This window comes from Staurois parvus, unplaced genomic scaffold (assembly GCF_062004578.1).
Source record: "Staurois parvus isolate SC_StPar_1 unplaced genomic scaffold, SC_StPar_1.0 ptg000445l, whole genome shotgun sequence".
Taxonomy (NCBI): Eukaryota; Metazoa; Chordata; class Amphibia; order Anura; family Ranidae; genus Staurois; species Staurois parvus.
In genome coordinates, this window is record NW_028318241.1 from 6,661,122 (window position 1) to 6,683,676 (window position 22,555).

The window sequence follows — 22,555 nt, forward strand, 5'->3', positions numbered from 1 at the left end:
AAATCATACGGAACCCGGCGCGCGGGCATCTGTTGGGGGACTCTGGGTACAGGCAGTAGGGGAACAAGTCCGCAGGACAAACAGTAGGCACAGCAAGGGAGAGTGTTCCTCAGGAAGGCAATGTGGGACAGCAAACAAGGGAGCTAGTCCACAGGACGGCACACAGGACGGCAATATGGGACCGCAAACAAGGGAGGTAGTCCACAGGGCAGCAATTGGATCCAGCAGGCACTTGGCCCAGAGCCCAAGACCACAGTCCAGGCAGATTGAGGGACAAGCAGCAATAGATACAGCACGGGTTCAGGGACTCGCCCATCAACAGCAGCCGCAGCTGAGGAAGTCCAGGCAGCCCACTGTTGATTTCAACAAAATGACACAAACGCACAAAAATAATATTTCTGCCCTTCGCTAGAGTGGGTTAGAGAGATGTACTCAACGTGTTTGACTTTGCCTTTTGTTTGTCTCCCTACAACCCCCCGTATGTGCCCTTTAGACGTCACAGGGAATTCTAAATTATTTTGGCAGATGCACGGTTGTGTTCAAAATAATAGCAGTCAGACATCACTAACCTGATCAATCACGGTTTTTGGTAGAAATGATATTTCTGCCTGGCAAATAATTTACTAGCAGGTGTAGTAGAGTAATAGAAATCCAACAGACCCAACAGTCATGACATGCATGCTGCTGATTCTGTGTAGTTGAATCACTAATTGAAAGGGGCATGTTCAAAATAATAGCAGTGTGGAGTTCTGTTAGTGAGGTCATTCATTCTTTGAAAAACAGGTGGCAGTTATTGCCCTTATTGAAGGAAGGAAGGCAGGCAGCAAATGTTGTACATGCTGGTTACAGCGCATTTCTCTCTGAAATTCGGAGGAAAATGGGTCGTTCCAGACATTGTTCAGAAGAACAGCGCGTACCTTTGATTAAAATGTTGATTGGAGAGGGGAAAACATATAAAGAAGTGCAGAAAATGATAGGCTGCTCAGCTAAAATGATCGCAAGTGCTTTAAAATGGCAACCAAAACCTGAAAGACGTGGAAGAAAGCGAAAAACTACCATTCGAATGGATAGAAGAATAGCCAAAATGGCAAGGACTCAGCCAACAATCAGCTCCAGGAAGATCAAAGAAGGTCTAAAGCTACCTGTGAGTACTGTTACAATTAGAAGACGCCCGTGTGAAGCCAAGCTATCTGCAAGAAGCCCACCGCAAAGTCCCACTGTTGCAAAAAAGACCTGTGCCGGAGAGGTTACAATTTGCCAGAGAGCACACTGACTGGCCTAAAGAGAAATGGCGCAACATTTTGTGGACTGATGAAAGTAAGGTTGTTCTTTTTGGGTCCAGTGGCCGGAGACAGTTTGTCAGACGACCCCCAAACACTGAACTCAAGCCACAGTACACTGTGAAGACAGTGAAGCATGGTTGCGCAAGCATCGTGATATGGGGATGTTTCTCATAGTACGGTGTTGGGCCCGTTTATCGCATACCAGGGATCATGGATCCGTTTGAATACATCGGAATACTTGAAGAGGTCATGCTGCCTTATGCTGAAGAGGAAATGCCCTTGAAATGGGCCTTCCAACAAGACAACGACCCCAAACACACCAGTAAACGGGCAACATCTTGGTTCCAGACCAACAAGATTGACGTTATGGAGTGGCCAGCCCAATCCCCGGATCTCAATCCGATAGAAAACTTGCGGGGTGACATCAAAAATGCAGTTTCTGAGGCAAAACCAAGAAATAGAGGAGAACTGTGGAATGTAGTCCGATCATCCTGGGCTGGCATACCTGTTCGCAGGTGGCAGAAGTTGGTTGACTCCATGCAACACAGATGTACAGCAGTTCTCAGAAACAGCGCTTATACAAGTAAATATTCATTAAGTGATTCAAAGGAAAGCAAAATCTTCAAACATTTTTCAGTTTATATAGTGAATGTTTGAGTTTGTAAAGAAGAATACAAACACTGCTATTTTTTTGAACAGTCTAATATTCCCTTTTCTTCAATTTTGTTTTAGAGGAACAACACAAATTTGATCTATTTTTCTTCATGTTTTGATTTGGAATAGAATGTGTAGTGTTCCCAATGCATTTGTGTGCATGGAAATAAAAGCTATTAGAAGGATTTTGAGCTTTGTTCACTTTTTTCAACACACTGCTATTATTTTGACCACAACTGTAACTGTTTGCATTGATGAAATGATTTAGCTGCACTCTTAGTTGTTTGCCTTGAGTTCCTATTACATATTTGAAGCGTTCAACCATTGGATGGTGACATCCCGACTCATGAGTAAGGCCAGTGAGTGATTTAGAGCAGACAGGCTTGCTGTGAACAGTGTCGCCTCGGTGCCCTTTGATATGCAATAGGCAAGGGGCTTTGTTTAGTGGAAGGAAGGCGGCGTGGTGGCAGGGTGCTTAAGGGCCGTCCCTCTATGCAAATATATGTGCTGCTGCCGTGTACGCTGGGATTGTTTTTTACTCCTTTGCGAAGAATTGAGACATTTGAGAGACGTCTTTTCTGTTAGGGGTGGATTCATGACTCTTGAACCGTTTTGCGGAGACATAGCTGGCTTGTGGTCTAGCGCTGACCAAGGCTAGCTTGTCGCACGTCCGGGAAGCTTCCATGACTTGTCAGAGGTGTGCCCCGACCGGGGAGCGCTAGCTGGTCAATTCCAACTCATACTTACCTGGCAGGGGAGATACCATGATCACGAAGGTGGTTCTCCCAGGGCGAGGCTCATCCATTGCACTCCGGGTGTGCTGACCCCTGCGATTTCCCCAAATGCGGGAAACTCGACTGCATAATTTGTGGTAGTGGGGGACTGCGTTCGCGCTTTCCCCTGATCATTCCTAGTCAAAGACAGAATTCAAATATAAATTCAATATAAACAGGTTTTGACGAGCAGCCTTCTCTTTCTTTTTTCTTACTTTTTTTTACACCCGTACTTCACAGCCGCGTGTGTGCAACAGAGTTTCAACTCTTGCGTTCCTTATCAACAGCTTTGCCTGGGTACACCTATCCACTACAGGCTACTGCGCCGTTCCACTCCACAAGCAGCAATGTTTTTTTGGGGTTTTTTTTTTAAAGATGACCGCTGGCAAAACCTCTTCCTCTTTTGGACGCTCCGTATCATCCCCCCCACATGTAGCATGTGTAGGGTTTCCATCTCTACCTTCAACACGCTTGCATTCGGCAGCTCCGGAAGTACCCTTCTCCACGTGTCGGCCTCTCCAGATCATTGCTCATCATGCCATTGGAATCCCAATCCAGAACATGTCCTCACCGAAGGTTTACTCTTTAGGGGGAACGTAGCAAACGGGACAGATTCGTCTAACCATTTCTACCCTGCTGGACTTCAGGAAAGTACGCGGGTGTGACGAACTAGGAGTGCAGAGAGAGAGAGAGAGCACAGAGGCAAAATCATACGGAACCCGGCGCGCGGGCATCTGTTGGGGGACTCTGGGTACAGGCAGTAGGGGAACAAGTCCGCAGGACAAACAGTAGGCACAGCAAGGGAGAGTGTTCCTCAGGAAGGCAATGTGGGACAGCAAACAAGGGAGCTAGTCCACAGGACGGCACACAGGACGGCAATATGGGACCGCAAACAAGGGAGGTAGTCCACAGGGCAGCAATTGGATCCAGCAGGCACTTGGCCCAGAGCCCAAGACCACAGTCCAGGCAGATTGAGGGACAAGCAGCAATAGATACAGCACGGGTTCAGGGACTCGCCCATCAACAGCAGCCGCAGCTGAGGAAGTCCAGGCAGCCCACTGTTGATTTCAACAAAATGACACAAACGCACAAAAATAATATTTCTGCCCTTCGCTAGAGTGGGTTAGAGAGATGTACTCAACGTGTTTGACTTTGCCTTTTGTTTGTCTCCCTACAACCCCCCGTATGTGCCCTTTAGACGTCACAGGGAATTCTAAATTATTTTGGCAGATGCACGGTTGTGTTCAAAATAATAGCAGTCAGACATCACTAACCTGATCAATCACGGTTTTTGGTAGAAATGATATTTCTGCCTGGCAAATAATTTACTAGCAGGTGTAGTAGAGTAATAGAAATCCAACAGACCCAACAGTCATGACATGCATGCTGCTGATTCTGTGTAGTTGAATCACTAATTGAAAGGGGCATGTTCAAAATAATAGCAGTGTGGAGTTCTGTTAGTGAGGTCATTCATTCTTTGAAAAACAGGTGGCAGTTATTGCCCTTATTGAAGGAAGGAAGGCAGGCAGCAAATGTTGTACATGCTGGTTACAGCGCATTTCTCTCTGAAATTCGGAGGAAAATGGGTCGTTCCAGACATTGTTCAGAAGAACAGCGCGTACCTTTGATTAAAATGTTGATTGGAGAGGGGAAAACATATAAAGAAGTGCAGAAAATGATAGGCTGCTCAGCTAAAATGATCGCAAGTGCTTTAAAATGGCAACCAAAACCTGAAAGACGTGGAAGAAAGCGAAAAACTACCATTCGAATGGATAGAAGAATAGCCAAAATGGCAAGGACTCAGCCAACAATCAGCTCCAGGAAGATCAAAGAAGGTCTAAAGCTACCTGTGAGTACTGTTACAATTAGAAGACGCCCGTGTGAAGCCAAGCTATCTGCAAGAAGCCCACCGCAAAGTCCCACTGTTGCAAAAAAGACCTGTGCCGGAGAGGTTACAATTTGCCAGAGAGCACACTGACTGGCCTAAAGAGAAATGGCGCAACATTTTGTGGACTGATGAAAGTAAGGTTGTTCTTTTTGGGTCCAGTGGCCGGAGACAGTTTGTCAGACGACCCCCAAACACTGAACTCAAGCCACAGTACACTGTGAAGACAGTGAAGCATGGTTGCGCAAGCATCGTGATATGGGGATGTTTCTCATAGTACGGTGTTGGGCCCGTTTATCGCATACCAGGGATCATGGATCCGTTTGAATACATCGGAATACTTGAAGAGGTCATGCTGCCTTATGCTGAAGAGGAAATGCCCTTGAAATGGGCCTTCCAACAAGACAACGACCCCAAACACACCAGTAAACGGGCAACATCTTGGTTCCAGACCAACAAGATTGACGTTATGGAGTGGCCAGCCCAATCCCCGGATCTCAATCCGATAGAAAACTTGCGGGGTGACATCAAAAATGCAGTTTCTGAGGCAAAACCAAGAAATAGAGGAGAACTGTGGAATGTAGTCCGATCATCCTGGGCTGGCATACCTGTTCGCAGGTGGCAGAAGTTGGTTGACTCCATGCAACACAGATGTACAGCAGTTCTCAGAAACAGCGCTTATACAAGTAAATATTCATTAAGTGATTCAAAGGAAAGCAAAATCTTCAAACATTTTTCAGTTTATATAGTGAATGTTTGAGTTTGTAAAGAAGAATACAAACACTGCTATTTTTTTGAACAGTCTAATATTCCCTTTTCTTCAATTTTGTTTTAGAGGAACAACACAAATTTGATCTATTTTTCTTCATGTTTTGATTTGGAATAGAATGTGTAGTGTTCCCAATGCATTTGTGTGCATGGAAATAAAAGCTATTAGAAGGATTTTGAGCTTTGTTCACTTTTTTCAACACACTGCTATTATTTTGACCACAACTGTAACTGTTTGCATTGATGAAATGATTTAGCTGCACTCTTAGTTGTTTGCCTTGAGTTCCTATTACATATTTGAAGCGTTCAACCATTGGATGGTGACATCCCGACTCATGAGTAAGGCCAGTGAGTGATTTAGAGCAGACAGGCTTGCTGTGAACAGTGTCGCCTCGGTGCCCTTTGATATGCAATAGGCAAGGGGCTTTGTTTAGTGGAAGGAAGGCGGCGTGGTGGCAGGGTGCTTAAGGGCCGTCCCTCTATGCAAATATATGTGCTGCTGCCGTGTACGCTGGGATTGTTTTTTACTCCTTTGCGAAGAATTGAGACATTTGAGAGACGTCTTTTCTGTTAGGGGTGGATTCATGACTCTTGAACCGTTTTGCGGAGACATAGCTGGCTTGTGGTCTAGCGCTGACCAAGGCTAGCTTGTCGCACGTCCGGGAAGCTTCCATGACTTGTCAGAGGTGTGCCCCGACCGGGGAGCGCTAGCTGGTCAATTCCAACTCATACTTACCTGGCAGGGGAGATACCATGATCACGAAGGTGGTTCTCCCAGGGCGAGGCTCATCCATTGCACTCCGGGTGTGCTGACCCCTGCGATTTCCCCAAATGCGGGAAACTCGACTGCATAATTTGTGGTAGTGGGGGACTGCGTTCGCGCTTTCCCCTGATCATTCCTAGTCAAAGACAGAATTCAAATATAAATTCAATATAAACAGGTTTTGACGAGCAGCCTTCTCTTTCTTTTTTCTTACTTTTTTTTACACCCGTACTTCACAGCCGCGTGTGTGCAACAGAGTTTCAACTCTTGCGTTCCTTATCAACAGCTTTGCCTGGGTACACCTATCCACTACAGGCTACTGCGCCGTTCCACTCCACAAGCAGCAATGTTTTTTTGGGGTTTTTTTTTTAAAGATGACCGCTGGCAAAACCTCTTCCTCTTTTGGACGCTCCGTATCATCCCCCCCACATGTAGCATGTGTAGGGTTTCCATCTCTACCTTCAACACGCTTGCATTCGGCAGCTCCGGAAGTACCCTTCTCCACGTGTCGGCCTCTCCAGATCATTGCTCATCATGCCATTGGAATCCCAATCCAGAACATGTCCTCACCGAAGGTTTACTCTTTAGGGGGAACGTAGCAAACGGGACAGATTCGTCTAACCATTTCTACCCTGCTGGACTTCAGGAAAGTACGCGGGTGTGACGAACTAGGAGTGCAGAGAGAGAGAGAGCACAGAGGCAAAATCATACGGAACCCGGCGCGCGGGCATCTGTTGGGGGACTCTGGGTACAGGCAGTAGGGGAACAAGTCCGCAGGACAAACAGTAGGCACAGCAAGGGAGAGTGTTCCTCAGGAAGGCAATGTGGGACAGCAAACAAGGGAGCTAGTCCACAGGGCAGCCGGGAGCCACAGCAAAGGAGAACGTTCCACAGGACGGCAATATGGGACCGCAAACAAGGGAGGTAGTCCACAGGGCAGCAATTGGATCCAGCAGGCACTTGGCCCAGAGCCCAAGACCACAGTCCAGGCAGATTGAGGGACAAGCAGCAATAGATACAGCACGGGTTCAGGGACTCGCCCATCAACAGCAGCCGCAGCTGAGGAAGTCCAGGCAGCCCACTGTTGATTTCAACAAAATGACACAAACGCACAAAAATAATATTTCTGCCCTTCGCTAGAGTGGGTTAGAGAGATGTACTCAACGTGTTTGACTTTGCCTTTTGTTTGTCTCCCTACAACCCCCCGTATGTGCCCTTTAGACGTCACAGGGAATTCTAAATTATTTTGGCAGATGCACGGTTGTGTTCAAAATAATAGCAGTCAGACATCACTAACCTGATCAATCACGGTTTTTGGTAGAAATGATATTTCTGCCTGGCAAATAATTTACTAGCAGGTGTAGTAGAGTAATAGAAATCCAACAGACCCAACAGTCATGACATGCATGCTGCTGATTCTGTGTAGTTGAATCACTAATTGAAAGGGGCATGTTCAAAATAATAGCAGTGTGGAGTTCTGTTAGTGAGGTCATTCATTCTTTGAAAAACAGGTGGCAGTTATTGCCCTTATTGAAGGAAGGAAGGCAGGCAGCAAATGTTGTACATGCTGGTTACAGCGCATTTCTCTCTGAAATTCGGAGGAAAATGGGTCGTTCCAGACATTGTTCAGAAGAACAGCGCGTACCTTTGATTAAAATGTTGATTGGAGAGGGGAAAACATATAAAGAAGTGCAGAAAATGATAGGCTGCTCAGCTAAAATGATCGCAAGTGCTTTAAAATGGCAACCAAAACCTGAAAGACGTGGAAGAAAGCGAAAAACTACCATTCGAATGGATAGAAGAATAGCCAAAATGGCAAGGACTCAGCCAACAATCAGCTCCAGGAAGATCAAAGAAGGTCTAAAGCTACCTGTGAGTACTGTTACAATTAGAAGACGCCCGTGTGAAGCCAAGCTATCTGCAAGAAGCCCACCGCAAAGTCCCACTGTTGCAAAAAAGACCTGTGCCGGAGAGGTTACAATTTGCCAGAGAGCACACTGACTGGCCTAAAGAGAAATGGCGCAACATTTTGTGGACTGATGAAAGTAAGGTTGTTCTTTTTGGGTCCAGTGGCCGGAGACAGTTTGTCAGACGACCCCCAAACACTGAACTCAAGCCACAGTACACTGTGAAGACAGTGAAGCATGGTTGCGCAAGCATCGTGATATGGGGATGTTTCTCATAGTACGGTGTTGGGCCCGTTTATCGCATACCAGGGATCATGGATCCGTTTGAATACATCGGAATACTTGAAGAGGTCATGCTGCCTTATGCTGAAGAGGAAATGCCCTTGAAATGGGCCTTCCAACAAGACAACGACCCCAAACACACCAGTAAACGGGCAACATCTTGGTTCCAGACCAACAAGATTGACGTTATGGAGTGGCCAGCCCAATCCCCGGATCTCAATCCGATAGAAAACTTGCGGGGTGACATCAAAAATGCAGTTTCTGAGGCAAAACCAAGAAATAGAGGAGAACTGTGGAATGTAGTCCGATCATCCTGGGCTGGCATACCTGTTCGCAGGTGGCAGAAGTTGGTTGACTCCATGCAACACAGATGTACAGCAGTTCTCAGAAACAGCGCTTATACAAGTAAATATTCATTAAGTGATTCAAAGGAAAGCAAAATCTTCAAACATTTTTCAGTTTATATAGTGAATGTTTGAGTTTGTAAAGAAGAATACAAACACTGCTATTTTTTTGAACAGTCTAATATTCCCTTTTCTTCAATTTTGTTTTAGAGGAACAACACAAATTTGATCTATTTTTCTTCATGTTTTGATTTGGAATAGAATGTGTAGTGTTCCCAATGCATTTGTGTGCATGGAAATAAAAGCTATTAGAAGGATTTTGAGCTTTGTTCACTTTTTTCAACACACTGCTATTATTTTGACCACAACTGTAACTGTTTGCATTGATGAAATGATTTAGCTGCACTCTTAGTTGTTTGCCTTGAGTTCCTATTACATATTTGAAGCGTTCAACCATTGGATGGTGACATCCCGACTCATGAGTAAGGCCAGTGAGTGATTTAGAGCAGACAGGCTTGCTGTGAACAGTGTCGCCTCGGTGCCCTTTGATATGCAATAGGCAAGGGGCTTTGTTTAGTGGAAGGAAGGCGGCGTGGTGGCAGGGTGCTTAAGGGCCGTCCCTCTATGCAAATATATGTGCTGCTGCCGTGTACGCTGGGATTGTTTTTTACTCCTTTGCGAAGAATTGAGACATTTGAGAGACGTCTTTTCTGTTAGGGGTGGATTCATGACTCTTGAACCGTTTTGCGGAGACATAGCTGGCTTGTGGTCTAGCGCTGACCAAGGCTAGCTTGTCGCACGTCCGGGAAGCTTCCATGACTTGTCAGAGGTGTGCCCCGACCGGGGAGCGCTAGCTGGTCAATTCCAACTCATACTTACCTGGCAGGGGAGATACCATGATCACGAAGGTGGTTCTCCCAGGGCGAGGCTCATCCATTGCACTCCGGGTGTGCTGACCCCTGCGATTTCCCCAAATGCGGGAAACTCGACTGCATAATTTGTGGTAGTGGGGGACTGCGTTCGCGCTTTCCCCTGATCATTCCTAGTCAAAGACAGAATTCAAATATAAATTCAATATAAACATGTTTTGACGAGCAGCCTTCTCTTTCTTTTTTTTTTTTTCTTACTTTTTTTTACACCCGTACTTCACAGCCGCGTGTGTGCAACAGAGTTTCAACTCTTGCGTTCCTTATCAACAGCTTTGCCTGGGTACACCTATCCACTACAGGCTACTGCGCCGTTCCACTCCACAAGCAGCAATGTTTTTTTGGGGTTTTTTTTTTTAAGATGACCGCTGGCAAAACCTCTTCCTCTTTTGGACGCTCCGTATCATCCCCCCCACATGTAGCATGTGTAGGGTTTCCATCTCTACCTTCAACACGCTTGCATTCGGCAGCTCCGGAAGTACCCTTCTCCACGTGTCGGCCTCTCCAGATCATTGCTCATCATGCCATTGGAATCCCAATCCAGAACATGTCCTCACCGAAGGTTTACTCTTTAGGGGGAACGTAGCAAACGGGACAGATTCGTCTAACCATTTCTACCCTGCTGGACTTCAGGAAAGTACGCGGGTGTGACGAACTAGGAGTGCAGAGAGAGAGAGAGAGCACAGAGGCAAAATCATACGGAACCCGGCGCGCGGGCATCTGTTGGGGGACTCTGGGTACAGGCAGTAGGGGAACAAGTCCGCAGGACAAACAGTAGGCACAGCAAGGGAGAGTGTTCCTCAGGAAGGCAATGTGGGACAGCAAACAAGGGAGCTAGTCCACAGGGCAGCCGGGAGCCACAGCAAAGGAGAACGTTCCACAGGACGGCAATATGGGACCGCAAACAAGGGAGGTAGTCCACAGGGCAGCAATTGGATCCAGCAGGCACTTGGCCCAGAGCCCAAGACCACAGTCCAGGCAGATTGAGGGACAAGCAGCAATAGATACAGCACGGGTTCAGGGACTCGCCCATCAACAGCAGCCGCAGCTGAGGAAGTCCAGGCAGCCCACTGTTGATTTCAACAAAATGACACAAACGCACAAAAATAATATTTCTGCCCTTCGCTAGAGTGGGTTAGAGAGATGTACTCAACGTGTTTGACTTTGCCTTTTGTTTGTCTCCCTACAACCCCCCGTATGTGCCCTTTAGACGTCACAGGGAATTCTAAATTATTTTGGCAGATGCACGGTTGTGTTCAAAATAATAGCAGTCAGACATCGCTAACCTGATCAATCACGGTTTTTGGTAGAAATGATATTTCTGCCTGGCAAATAATTTACTAGCAGGTGTAGTAGAGTAATAGAAATCCAACAGACCCAACAGTCATGACATGCATGCTGCTGATTCTGTGTAGTTGAATCACTAATTGAAAGGGGCATGTTCAAAATAATAGCAGTGTGGAGTTCTGTTAGTGAGGTCATTCATTCTTTGAAAAACAGGTGGCAGTTATTGCCCTTATTGAAGGAAGGAAGGCAGGCAGCAAATGTTGTACATGCTGGTTACAGCGCATTTCTCTCTGAAATTCGGAGGAAAATGGGTCGTTCCAGACATTGTTCAGAAGAACAGCGCGTACCTTTGATTAAAATGTTGATTGGAGAGGGGAAAACATATAAAGAAGTGCAGAAAATGATAGGCTGCTCAGCTAAAATGATCGCAAGTGCTTTAAAATGGCAACCAAAACCTGAAAGACGTGGAAGAAAGCGAAAAACTACCATTGGAATGGATAGAAGAATAGCCAAAATGGCAAGGACTCAGCCAACAATCAGCTCCAGGAAGATCAAAGAAGGTCCAAAGCTACCTGTGAGTACTGTTACAATTAGAAGACGCCCGTGTGAAGCCAAGCTATCTGCAAGAAGCCCACCGCAAAGTCCCACTGTTGCAAAAAAGACCTGTGCCGGAGAGGTTACAATTTGCCAGAGAGCACACTGACTGGCCTAAAGAGAAATGGCGCAACATTTTGTGGACTGATGAAAGTAAGGTTGTTCTTTTTGGGTCCAGTGGCCGGAGACAGTTTGTCAGACGACCCCCAAACACTGAACTCAAGCCACAGTACACTGTGAAGACAGTGAAGCATGGTTGCGCAAGCATCGTGATATGGGGATGTTTCTCATAGTACGGTGTTGGGCCCGTTTATCGCATACCAGGGATCATGGATCCGTTTGAATACATCGGAATACTTGAAGAGGTCATGCTGCCTTATGCTGAAGAGGAAATGCCCTTGAAATGGGCCTTCCAACAAGACAACGACCCCAAACACACCAGTAAACGGGCAACATCTTGGTTCCAGACCAACAAGATTGACGTTATGGAGTGGCCAGCCCAATCCCCGGATCTCAATCCGATAGAAAACTTGCGGGGTGACATCAAAAATGCAGTTTCTGAGGCAAAACCAAGAAATAGAGGAGAACTGTGGAATGTAGTCCGATCATCCTGGGCTGGCATACCTGTTCGCAGGTGGCAGACGTTGGTTGACTCCATGCAACACAGATGTACAGCAGTTCTCAGAAACAGCGCTTATACAAGTAAATATTCATTAAGTGATTCAAAGGAAAGCAAAATCTTCAAACATTTTTCAGTTTATATAGTGAATGTTTGAGTTTGTAAAGAAGAATACAAACACTGCTATTTTTTTGAACAGTCTAATATTCCCTTTTCTTCAATTTTGTTTTAGAGGAACAACACAAATTTGATCTATTTTTCTTCATGTTTTGATTTGGAATAGAATGTGTAGTGTTCCCAATGCATTTGTGTGCATGGAAATAAAAGCTATTAGAAGGATTTTGAGCTTTGTTCACTTTTTTCAACACACTGCTATTATTTTGACCACAACTGTAACTGTTTGCATTGATGAAATGATTTAGCTGCACTCTTAGTTGTTTGCCTTGAGTTCCTATTACATATTTGAAGCGTTCAGCCATTGGATGGTGACATCCCGACTCATGAGTAAGGCCAGTGAGTGATTTAGAGCAGACAGGCTTGCTGTGAACAGTGTCGCCTCGGTGCCCTTTGATATGCAATAGGCAAGGGGCTTTGTTTAGTGGAAGGAAGGCGGCGTGGTGGCAGGGTGCTTAAGGGCCGTCCCTCTATGCAAATATATGTGCTGCTGCCGTGTACGCTGGGATTGTTTTTTACTCCTTTGCGAAGAATTGAGACATTTGAGAGACGTCTTTTCTGTTAGGGGTGGATTCATGACTCTTGAACCGTTTTGCGGAGACATAGCTGGCTTGTGGTCTAGCGCTGACCAAGGCTAGCTTGTCGCACGTCCGGGAAGCTTCCATGACTTGTCAGAGGTGTGCCCCGACCGGGGAGCGCTAGCTGGTCAATTCCAACTCATACTTACCTGGCAGGGGAGATACCATGATCACGAAGGTGGTTCTCCCAGGGCGAGGCTCATCCATTGCACTCCGGGTGTGCTGACCCCTGCGATTTCCCCAAATGCGGGAAACTCGACTGCATAATTTGTGGTAGTGGGGGACTGCGTTCGCGCTTTCCCCTGATCATTCCTAGTCAAAGACAGAATTCAAATATAAATTCAATATAAACAGGTTTTGACGAGCAGCCTTCTCTTTCTTTTTTCTTACTTTTTTTTACACCCGTACTTCACAGCCGCGTGTGTGCAACAGAGTTTCAACTCTTGCGTTCCTTATCAACAGCTTTGCCTGGGTACACCTATCCACTACAGGCTACTGCGCCGTTCCACTCCACAAGCAGCAATGTTTTTTTGGGGTTTTTTTTTTAAAGATGACCGCTGGCAAAACCTCTTCCTCTTTTGGACGCTCCGTATCATCCCCCCCACATGTAGCATGTGTAGGGTTTCCATCTCTACCTTCAACACGCTTGCATTCGGCAGCTCCGGAAGTACCCTTCTCCACGTGTCGGCCTCTCCAGATCATTGCTCATCATGCCATTGGAATCCCAATCCAGAACATGTCCTCACCGAAGGTTTACTCTTTAGGGGGAACGTAGCAAACGGGACAGATTCGTCTAACCATTTCTACCCTGCTGGACTTCAGGAAAGTACGCGGGTGTGACGAACTAGGAGTGCAGAGAGAGAGAGAGCACAGAGGCAAAATCATACGGAACCCGGCGCGCGGGCATCTGTTGGGGGACTCTGGGTACAGGCAGTAGGGGAACAAGTCCGCAGGACAAACAGTAGGCACAGCAAGGGAGAGTGTTCCTCAGGAAGGCAATGTGGGACAGCAAACAAGGGAGCTAGTCCACAGGGCAGCCGGGAGCCACAGCAAAGGAGAACGTTCCACAGGACGGCAATATGGGACCGCAAACAAGGGAGGTAGTCCACAGGGCAGCAATTGGATCCAGCAGGCACTTGGCCCAGAGCCCAAGACCACAGTCCAGGCAGATTGAGGGACAAGCAGCAATAGATACAGCACGGGTTCGGGGACTCGCCCATCAACAGCAGCCGCAGCTGAGGAAGTCCAGGCAGCCCACTGTTGATTTCAACAAAATGACACAAACGCACAAAAATAATATTTCTGCCCTTCGCTAGAGTGGGTTAGAGAGATGTACTCAACGTGTTTGACTTTGCCTTTTGTTTGTCTCCCTACAACCCCCCGTATGTGCCCTTTAGACGTCACAGGGAATTCTAAATTATTTTGGCAGATGCACGGTTGTGTTCAAAATAATAGCAGTCAGACATCGCTAACCTGATCAATCACGGTTTTTGGTAGAAATGATATTTCTGCCTGGCAAATAATTTACTAGCAGGTGTAGTAGAGTAATAGAAATCCAACAGACCCAACAGTCATGACATGCATGCTGCTGATTCTGTGTAGTTGAATCACTAATTGAAAGGGGCATGTTCAAAATAATAGCAGTGTGGAGTTCTGTTAGTGAGGTCATTCATTCTTTGAAAAACAGGTGGCAGTTATTGCCCTTATTGAAGGAAGGAAGGCAGGCAGCAAATGTTGTACATGCTGGTTACAGCGCATTTCTCTCTGAAATTCGGAGGAAAATGGGTCGTTCCAGACATTGTTCAGAAGAACAGCGCGTACCTTTGATTAAAATGTTGATTGGAGAGGGGAAAACATATAAAGAAGTGCAGAAAATGATAGGCTGCTCAGCTAAAATGATCGCAAGTGCTTTAAAATGGCAACCAAAACCTGAAAGACGTGGAAGAAAGCGAAAAACTACCATTCGAATGGATAGAAGAATAGCCAAAATGGCAAGGACTCAGCCAACAATCAGCTCCAGGAAGATCAAAGAAGGTCTAAAGCTACCTGTGAGTACTGTTACAATTAGAAGACGCCCGTGTGAAGCCAAGCTATCTGCAAGAAGCCCACCGCAAAGTCCCACTGTTGCAAAAAAGACCTGTGCCGGAGAGGTTACAATTTGCCAGAGAGCACACTGACTGGCCTAAAGAGAAATGGCGCAACATTTTGTGGACTGATGAAAGTAAGGTTGTTCTTTTTGGGTCCAGTGGCCGGAGACAGTTTGTCAGACGACCCCCAAACACTGAACTCAAGCCACAGTACACTGTGAAGACAGTGAAGCATGGTTGCGCAAGCATCGTGATATGGGGATGTTTCTCATAGTACGGTGTTGGGCCCTTTTATCGCATACCAGGGATCATGGATCCGTTTGAATACATCGGAATACTTGAAGAGGTCATGCTGCCTTATGCTGAAGAGGAAATGCCCTTGAAATGGGCCTTCCAACAAGACAACGACCCCAAACACACCAGTAAACGGGCAACATCTTGGTTCCAGACCAACAAGATTGACGTTATGGAGTGGCCAGCCCAATCCCCGGATCTCAATCCGATAGAAAACTTGCGGGGTGACATCAAAAATGCAGTTTCTGAGGCAAAACCAAGAAATAGAGGAGAACTGTGGAATGTAGTCCGATCATCCTGGGCTGGCATACCTGTTCGCAGGTGGCAGACGTTGGTTGACTCCATGCAACACAGATGTACAGCAGTTCTCAGAAACAGCGCTTATACAAGTAAATATTCATTAAGTGATTCAAAGGAAAGCAAAATCTTCAAACATTTTTCAGTTTATATAGTGAATGTTTGAGTTTGTAAAGAAGAATACAAACACTGCTATTTTTTTGAACAGTCTAATATTCCCTTTTCTTCAATTTTGTTTTAGAGGAACAACACAAATTTGATCTATTTTTCTTCATGTTTTGATTTGGAATAGAATGTGTAGTGTTCCCAATGCATTTGTGTGCATGGAAATAAAAGCTATTAGAAGGATTTTGAGCTTTGTTCACTTTTTTCAACACACTGCTATTATTTTGACCACAACTGTAACTGTTTGCATTGATGAAATGATTTAGCTGCACTCTTAGTTGTTTGCCTTGAGTTCCTATTACATATTTGAAGCGTTCAGCCATTGGATGGTGACATCCCGACTCATGAGTAAGGCCAGTGAGTGATTTAGAGCAGACAGGCTTGCTGTGAACAGTGTCGCCTCGGTGCCCTTTGATATGCAATAGGCAAGGGGCTTTGTTTAGTGGAAGGAAGGCGGCGTGGTGGCAGGGTGCTTAAGGGCCGTCCCTCTATGCAAATATATGTGCTGCTGCCGTGTACGCTGGGATTGTTTTTTACTCCTTTGCGAAGAATTGAGACATTTGAGAGACGTCTTTTCTGTTAGGGGTGGATTCATGACTCTTGAACCGTTTTGCGGAGACATAGCTGGCTTGTGGTCTAGCGCTGACCAAGGCTAGCTTGTCGCACGTCCGGGAAGCTTCCATGACTTGTCAGAGGTGTGCCCCGACCGGGGAGCGCTAGCTGGTCAATTCCAACTCATACTTACCTGGCAGGGGAGATACCATGATCACGAAGGTGGTTCTCCCAGGGCGAGGCTCATCCATTGCACTCCGGGTGTGCTGACCCCTGCGATTTCCCCAAATGCGGGAAACTCGACTGCATAATTTGTGGTAGTGGGGGACTGCGTTCGCGCTTTCCCCTGATCATTCCTAGTCAAAGACAGAATTCAAATATAAATTCAATATAAACATGTTTTGACGAGCAGCCTTCTCTTTCTTTTTTTTTTTTCTTACTTTTTTTTACACCCGTACTTCACAGCCGCGTGTGTGCAACAGAGTTTCAACTCTTGCGTTCCTTATCAACAGCTTTGCCTGGGTACCCCTATCCACTACAGGCTACTGCGCCGTTCCACTCCACAAGCAGCAATGTTTTTTTGGGGTTTTTTTTTAAAGATGACCGCTGGCAAAACCTCTTCCTCTTTTGGACACTCCGTATCATCCCCCCCACATGTAGCATGTGTAGGGTTTCCATCTCTACCTTCAACACGCTTGCATTCGGCAGCTCCGGAAGTACCCTTCTCCACGTGTCGGCCTCTCCAGATCATTGCTCATCATGCCATTGGAATCCCAATCCAGAACATGTCCTCACCGAAGGTTTACTCTTTAGGGGGAACGTAGCAAACGGGACAGATTCGTCTAACCATTTCTACCCTGCTGGACTTCAGGAAAGTACGCGGGTGTGACGAACTAGGAGTGCAGAGAGAGAGAGAGAGAGAGCACAGAGGCAAAATCATACGGAACCCGGCGCGCGGGCATCTGTTGGGGGACTCTGGGTACAGGCAGTAGGGGAACAAGTCCGCAGGACAAACAGTAGGCACAGCAAGGGAGAGTGTTCCTCAGGAAGGCAATGTGGGACAGCAAACAAGGGAGCTAGTCCACAGGGCAGCCGGGAGCCACAGCAAAGGAGAACGTTCCACAGGACGGCATATTTATGCCCTCTCCTTTCTTTTAGCTGTTGATTCATGACTTAGTTTTTCCATAGACATGGATGCGTTGTGGTCCTGGAACTATTTGCATTGATGTTCTTTAATTTCATGATTATTTGTTTAAGTATTATCAAGTATTCTTTATAACTTTTCTTAGATGTGGTTTGATCCCAGAGTACTGCTTGTTCAATTCTTTCCAATTTACTTACCTGATAAGGTTGATACTATGACTATGAATGTTCTTCTCCTAATGTTTTTACTGTTTTTTGCTCCAAGCATGTGTACCCATGAGTCCGGGCATCCCTGAAATCTAGGTGTAGGGTTTGTGGCCATCAGGCTAGTATCTCGCAATGTTATGCTGCTTGGAATGTGTCGTCCCAGGAAATGAAGACTTTGGGCTATACCACACCGTAGTGTTCTCGATTGGCACTTCATCACTTCGTTGTGAATTAGAATACTATTATTTTAATTATGTGTGGAATGTAAATTTGATCAAGATTTTCCCTTTTCCCATTCAATCGAGGTTTCATAGGTTTCTCTTGGACTCTTGCATTTTACCACCGTAAATAAGATGGGAGGATGGTTTTTATCCTTGATCATTTCTTGCTCTTTTTAAGATGGTGAGGGGTTCCATGTTAGGATTCAGAAGTAGACTACTCATCTCTTCCCTAGCGTGAAGATGACACATGGCCACTGTTTTTCACTTCTTTTTGCACAGCGCCCTAAGGACCAGGCCTTTTGGCTAAGTCCAGGGCAATTTTTGCTACAGGCCTCAGGGCCTGGTCTGTGCACTATTTGGCACGGTACCACTTTTTTATTTTTTATTTATTTAATTTAACCACTCCCACGTTTGTCACTTTTTTCTTTGCCTTATGTGTGTGTTTTTCACGGATGGAGGGTGTGGGTCCTCGGGCCTACCCTGAAGTCTAGGGGGAGGATGTGTGGCCATACGGTTCCTTCCTCCCCTGATCCCTAGAGGACTCTTCTTCGGGAGAGTCCCCTTGCCTAGTACTGAATGTCCGGCTTCGGCTGGGCATAGGGAACGGTGGTCCACCAGGCCTTTTGGCCAGGAGGACCAAGTGGGAACCTTGTCCCCGTCAGGAGCTTCGTGCCCCGGGGGATCAGGGTAAGCGGTCCAAGCCCCTTTCGGGGTAGGACACAGCACACCCCTAAGTGCACTTTTTCGTGTGGTGTTTTGCACTTGCACATTTTTTGTGAACACTTACGGGTTTTAACGTTATAGTTGCACGTTTGCGGACTTAAAAAAAAAAAAAAAAAACTCATCTCTTCCCTAGCAGGTGGTGGCTTATGACCAGGAGGCGAATATAGTGGGGCACTGTAGTTTCAGGGCACTGTAGTTTCAGGGCACATGTACAGTTTTTTATTAAAAAATAAATAAAAAAATAAAAACATTTTTTTATTTGGGAGTGAACTCAGAGAGGCAGCACGATGGCTGCTTGGTTAACATCTCAGTGTGCAGATAGATTCACTGCTGTGTATCCTGTTCAAACATGTACCTGTGCACTACTTCTTGCCAGTTTTGGGTTGCTTCTTTTATGAAAGTCAGGCAACTTGCAGCCCTTCTGTATGTTCAGTGCAGCGGCACAGCATGTACAGGTGAAACTTAAAAAAAAATAGAATATCGTGCAAAAGTTCATTTATTTCAGTAATGCAACTTAAAAGGTAAAACTAATATATGAGACTCATTACATGCAAAGCAAGATAGTTCAAGCCGTGATTTGTCATAATTGTGATGATTTTGGCTTACAACTCATGAAAACCCTAAATTCACAATCTCAGAAAATTAGAATATTGTGAAAAGGTGCAAAAAGTGTTGGGGACTTTCACAAGGAGTGGACTGAGGCTTGAGTCAGTGCATCAAGAGCCACCACACACAGACGGATCCTGGACATGGGCTTCAAATGTCGTATTCCTCTTGTCAAGCTGCTCCTGAACAACAAACGTCAGAAGTGTCTTACCTGGGCTAAAGAAAAACAGACCTGGTCTGTTGCTCAGTGGTCCAAAGTCCTCTCTTCTGATGAGAGCAACTTTTGCATCTCATTTGGAAACCAAGGACCCAGAATATGGAGGAAGAATGGAGAGGCACATAACTGCAAGATGCTTGAAGTCCAGTGTGAAGTTTCTACAGTCTGTGTTGATTTGGGGAGCCATGTCATCTGCTGGTGTTGGTCCACTGTGCTTCATTAAGTCCAGGGTCAATGCTGTCGTCTACCAGGAGATTTTGGACGATCTTTATGGGGATCCTGACTTCATTTTCCAGCAGGACTTGGCACCTGCCCACACTGCCAAAAGCACCAAAACCTGGTTCAATGACCATGAGATTACTGTGCTTGATTGGCCAGCAAACTCGCCTGAGCTTAACCCCATAGAGAATCTATGGGGCAATGCCAAGAGAAAGATGAAAGACATGAGACCGAACAATGCAGAAATGCTGAAGACCGCTATTGAAGCATCCTGGTCTTCCATAACACCTCAGCAGTGCCACAGGCTGATAGCTTCCATGCCACGCCGCATTGAGGCAGTAATTGCTGCAAAAGGGGCCCAAACCAAGTACTGAGTACATATGCATGCTTATACTTTTCAGACGTTCGATATTGTTCTATGTACAATCGTTGTTTTATTAATTGCATGTAATATTCTAATTTTCTGAGATTGTGGAGTTGGGGTTTTCATGAGCTGTAAGCCATAATCATCACAATTATGACAAATCACAGCTTGAACTATCTTGCTTTGCATGTAATGAGTCTATCTCATATATTAGTTTCACCTTTTAAGTTGCATCACTGAAATAAATGAACTTTTGCACGGTATTTTAATTTTTAGAGTTTCACCTTTATGTCTACCCAACTGATTAGTGTATGCATTATTGCAAGCCCCCTCATTGTCCTCTTCTATTTTAGTGCTGCTGTTAGCGTAGATGTGATTGGAAGCTAGCACAGTGTGGATACTTTTTTCCTTTTTCAGAGCCTTTTTTCAGCACCATGTTTACAATGGTTGTGATTTGCTAGTCCCCTTTTAGCTAGTGATAGCTTGCCAAACAAGGTCTGTCAGGCAGCACAGTGGCTTGGTGGTTAGCACTTCTGCTTTTCAGAATAGGATTTATTTGTTTCCAATAGGATTTTTTGGTTCAAGACACTATTTGGATGGAGTGTGTAATGTTCTCCCTGTACTTGGATAGGCTTCCTCTGGGTACTCTGATTTCCTCCCACACTCCAAACAAATGCTATGTGTTAATTGGCCCTTGGCTTAAATTTACCCTCGTATGGTTTGCCTTATGACTGTAGGTCTCCTTTTACTTGTGACAATTTCTCCCTCCAGTGCAGCAACAGTATGTTCAATTACCACCTTTTCAGGAAGGTTCATGGCCCTCAGTTTTCTCTTCTGTACATTTTGCTGGACCGCTCTCTCAAACTGAAAATCTTAGTGATTGACACCTGCAGAGCACTTCCTGCTCAATTTGCATGCATATTTTCAGTGTACAAATGTTGGGCTCTGACATAAAATATTACTATCTTCTTTCTTTCTTTTTTTTTGTTTCTTAAAACCATAATTATTGGACAAGGAAAGTTGAATTTGCCAATAAATCAGAAGAATCTGTCTACTTCTATCATGGTGGGGCCAGTCAGAGGGTGGGAGTATAAGGCTTGGGTGGATTGCCTACCAGCCCAGCAAAGACCAGTGATGGGAGAAGGTGTAGCTTGGACCAATCCACCACTCTCATCATATGTACAGCTTTATAGTATAAAGCAGGGTCTGGAAAGCCCAGCCCTTCCTTTAGCTTTGATTGGAGTATAAGCTCTGCTGATTCAAGGTGCTTTACCATTCCAAACATACCATAGAAATACAGAGCAGACAGCGTGTGAATTGGACTGTGGGATTTTTATTGGGACAAATATAGAAATATGAACATTACAGCTGCCAAACCAAGAGAGCACAAGCCCTTTCCATCTCATAAGATCAGCAGTCAAGGTAGTCAAAATTAGCTGAAATTAAGCTTGTGAAGCTAGCTTAGGTTGGAGGGGATTTTTGTTCCTAGGTACTGGATAAACTGGGAACCCCAGCGAAAGGGAAAAATTGGGCGCAAAGAGGAGAGAATGGGATCTAAGATAGAAATGTTAAGGGCCTCAGATTTTTGTAAATTCACTTTAAAGTTAGGCCACTGTGGATGTGTAGTTCTCTCAAAAGCAAGGGCAAGTGGGTGAGTGGTTCAGTAATGTAGAAAAGTAGATTATCAGCATAAGCGGCGACCTTATGGTGGTACAAGCTGGAGACCACACCTCGGATATTTTGATTCTCTCTGATATGCTGCAAGAAAGACTTCAAGGTAAGCACAAACAGCAGGGAGAGAGTGGGCAGCCCTGCCTGGTACCATTACTGATTTGGAAAAATCTGGATTCAAGGCCGTTAACTCTAACGGTAGCCAAAGGTGAAGCGTAGAGAGCCGTTATCTGTTTTAACTGAGGTGGGCATACCAAAGCGTTTGAGAGTTTCCATCATGAAAGTCCAATTCACCCTGTCAAACGCTATTTCAGCATCGATGCACAGGAGAAGTAAAGGGGTATTAGGTTGTTTAACCCTAGAAATAATGTTGAGCACGAGAGTACCTATAGTGTTTTCTCACCTCTCTTGTTTGAATGAAACTAGCTTGGTCAGGGGAAATCAGACATCGAAGAGGGACATTCAGTCTGGCCGCAAGGTTTTTGGTGAATAGCTTGACGTCACATTTCAGAAGAGATATGGGCCTATAGCTGGCACAAAGGAGCAGTTCCTTGTCAGGTTTTGGACATACAGAGATGCTGGAAAACAAAAGGTCTAGTGGGATAGTCTAACCATCTCAAATAGCATTGAAAGCAGCAATAAAGTATGGAGAAAGTTGGGACAAAAAGGTCCTATAATATGCCAGAGTGAACCTGTCAGGAACTAGGGCCTTGCCCGATAATGAATTGGATAAGGCTGAAGCTAACTCAGTGGCAGAAATAAGTTGGCAAAGGACTTTTCATTCATCTTCTGTCAAGGTGGGGAGCTGCGCTGCTCGTAGGTAATTAGATATTCCAGATAGTTTAAGTGAGTCTTTTGCATCTGAAGTTGGGGGTTGAAGGTTCTACGAAGATGAGTAGAAAGTAGAGAAGGCATTTGTCATCTCAATGTAGTTTTGTTCTGGTCATCGCAG

The 22,555-nt window shown here is 45.5% G+C and overlaps 1 protein-coding gene and 5 non-coding genes across 6 annotated transcripts in view; all 6 read left to right on the forward strand.

The window, feature by feature from the left end:
- The window catches only part of SLC38A9 (solute carrier family 38 member 9), a 191,350-nt gene that overhangs the window by 112,006 nt on the left and 56,789 nt on the right, over window positions 1-22,555 (forward strand). The window lies entirely within an intron of this gene.
- LOC149453675 (U1 spliceosomal RNA) lies at window positions 2,677-2,840 on the forward strand. Its single transcript, XR_016314620.1, has one exon. It is a non-coding gene; the product is annotated as a U1 spliceosomal RNA (small nuclear RNA).
- LOC149453676 (U1 spliceosomal RNA) lies at window positions 6,092-6,255 on the forward strand. The gene has a single exon (XR_016314626.1). It is a non-coding gene; the product is annotated as a U1 spliceosomal RNA (small nuclear RNA).
- Window positions 9,531-9,694, forward strand: LOC149453677 (U1 spliceosomal RNA). The gene has a single exon (XR_016314632.1). It is a non-coding gene; the product is annotated as a U1 spliceosomal RNA (small nuclear RNA).
- LOC149453678 (U1 spliceosomal RNA) lies at window positions 12,979-13,142 on the forward strand. The gene has a single exon (XR_016314634.1). It is a non-coding gene; the product is annotated as a U1 spliceosomal RNA (small nuclear RNA).
- LOC149453679 (U1 spliceosomal RNA) lies at window positions 16,418-16,581 on the forward strand. The gene has a single exon (XR_016314635.1). It is a non-coding gene; the product is annotated as a U1 spliceosomal RNA (small nuclear RNA).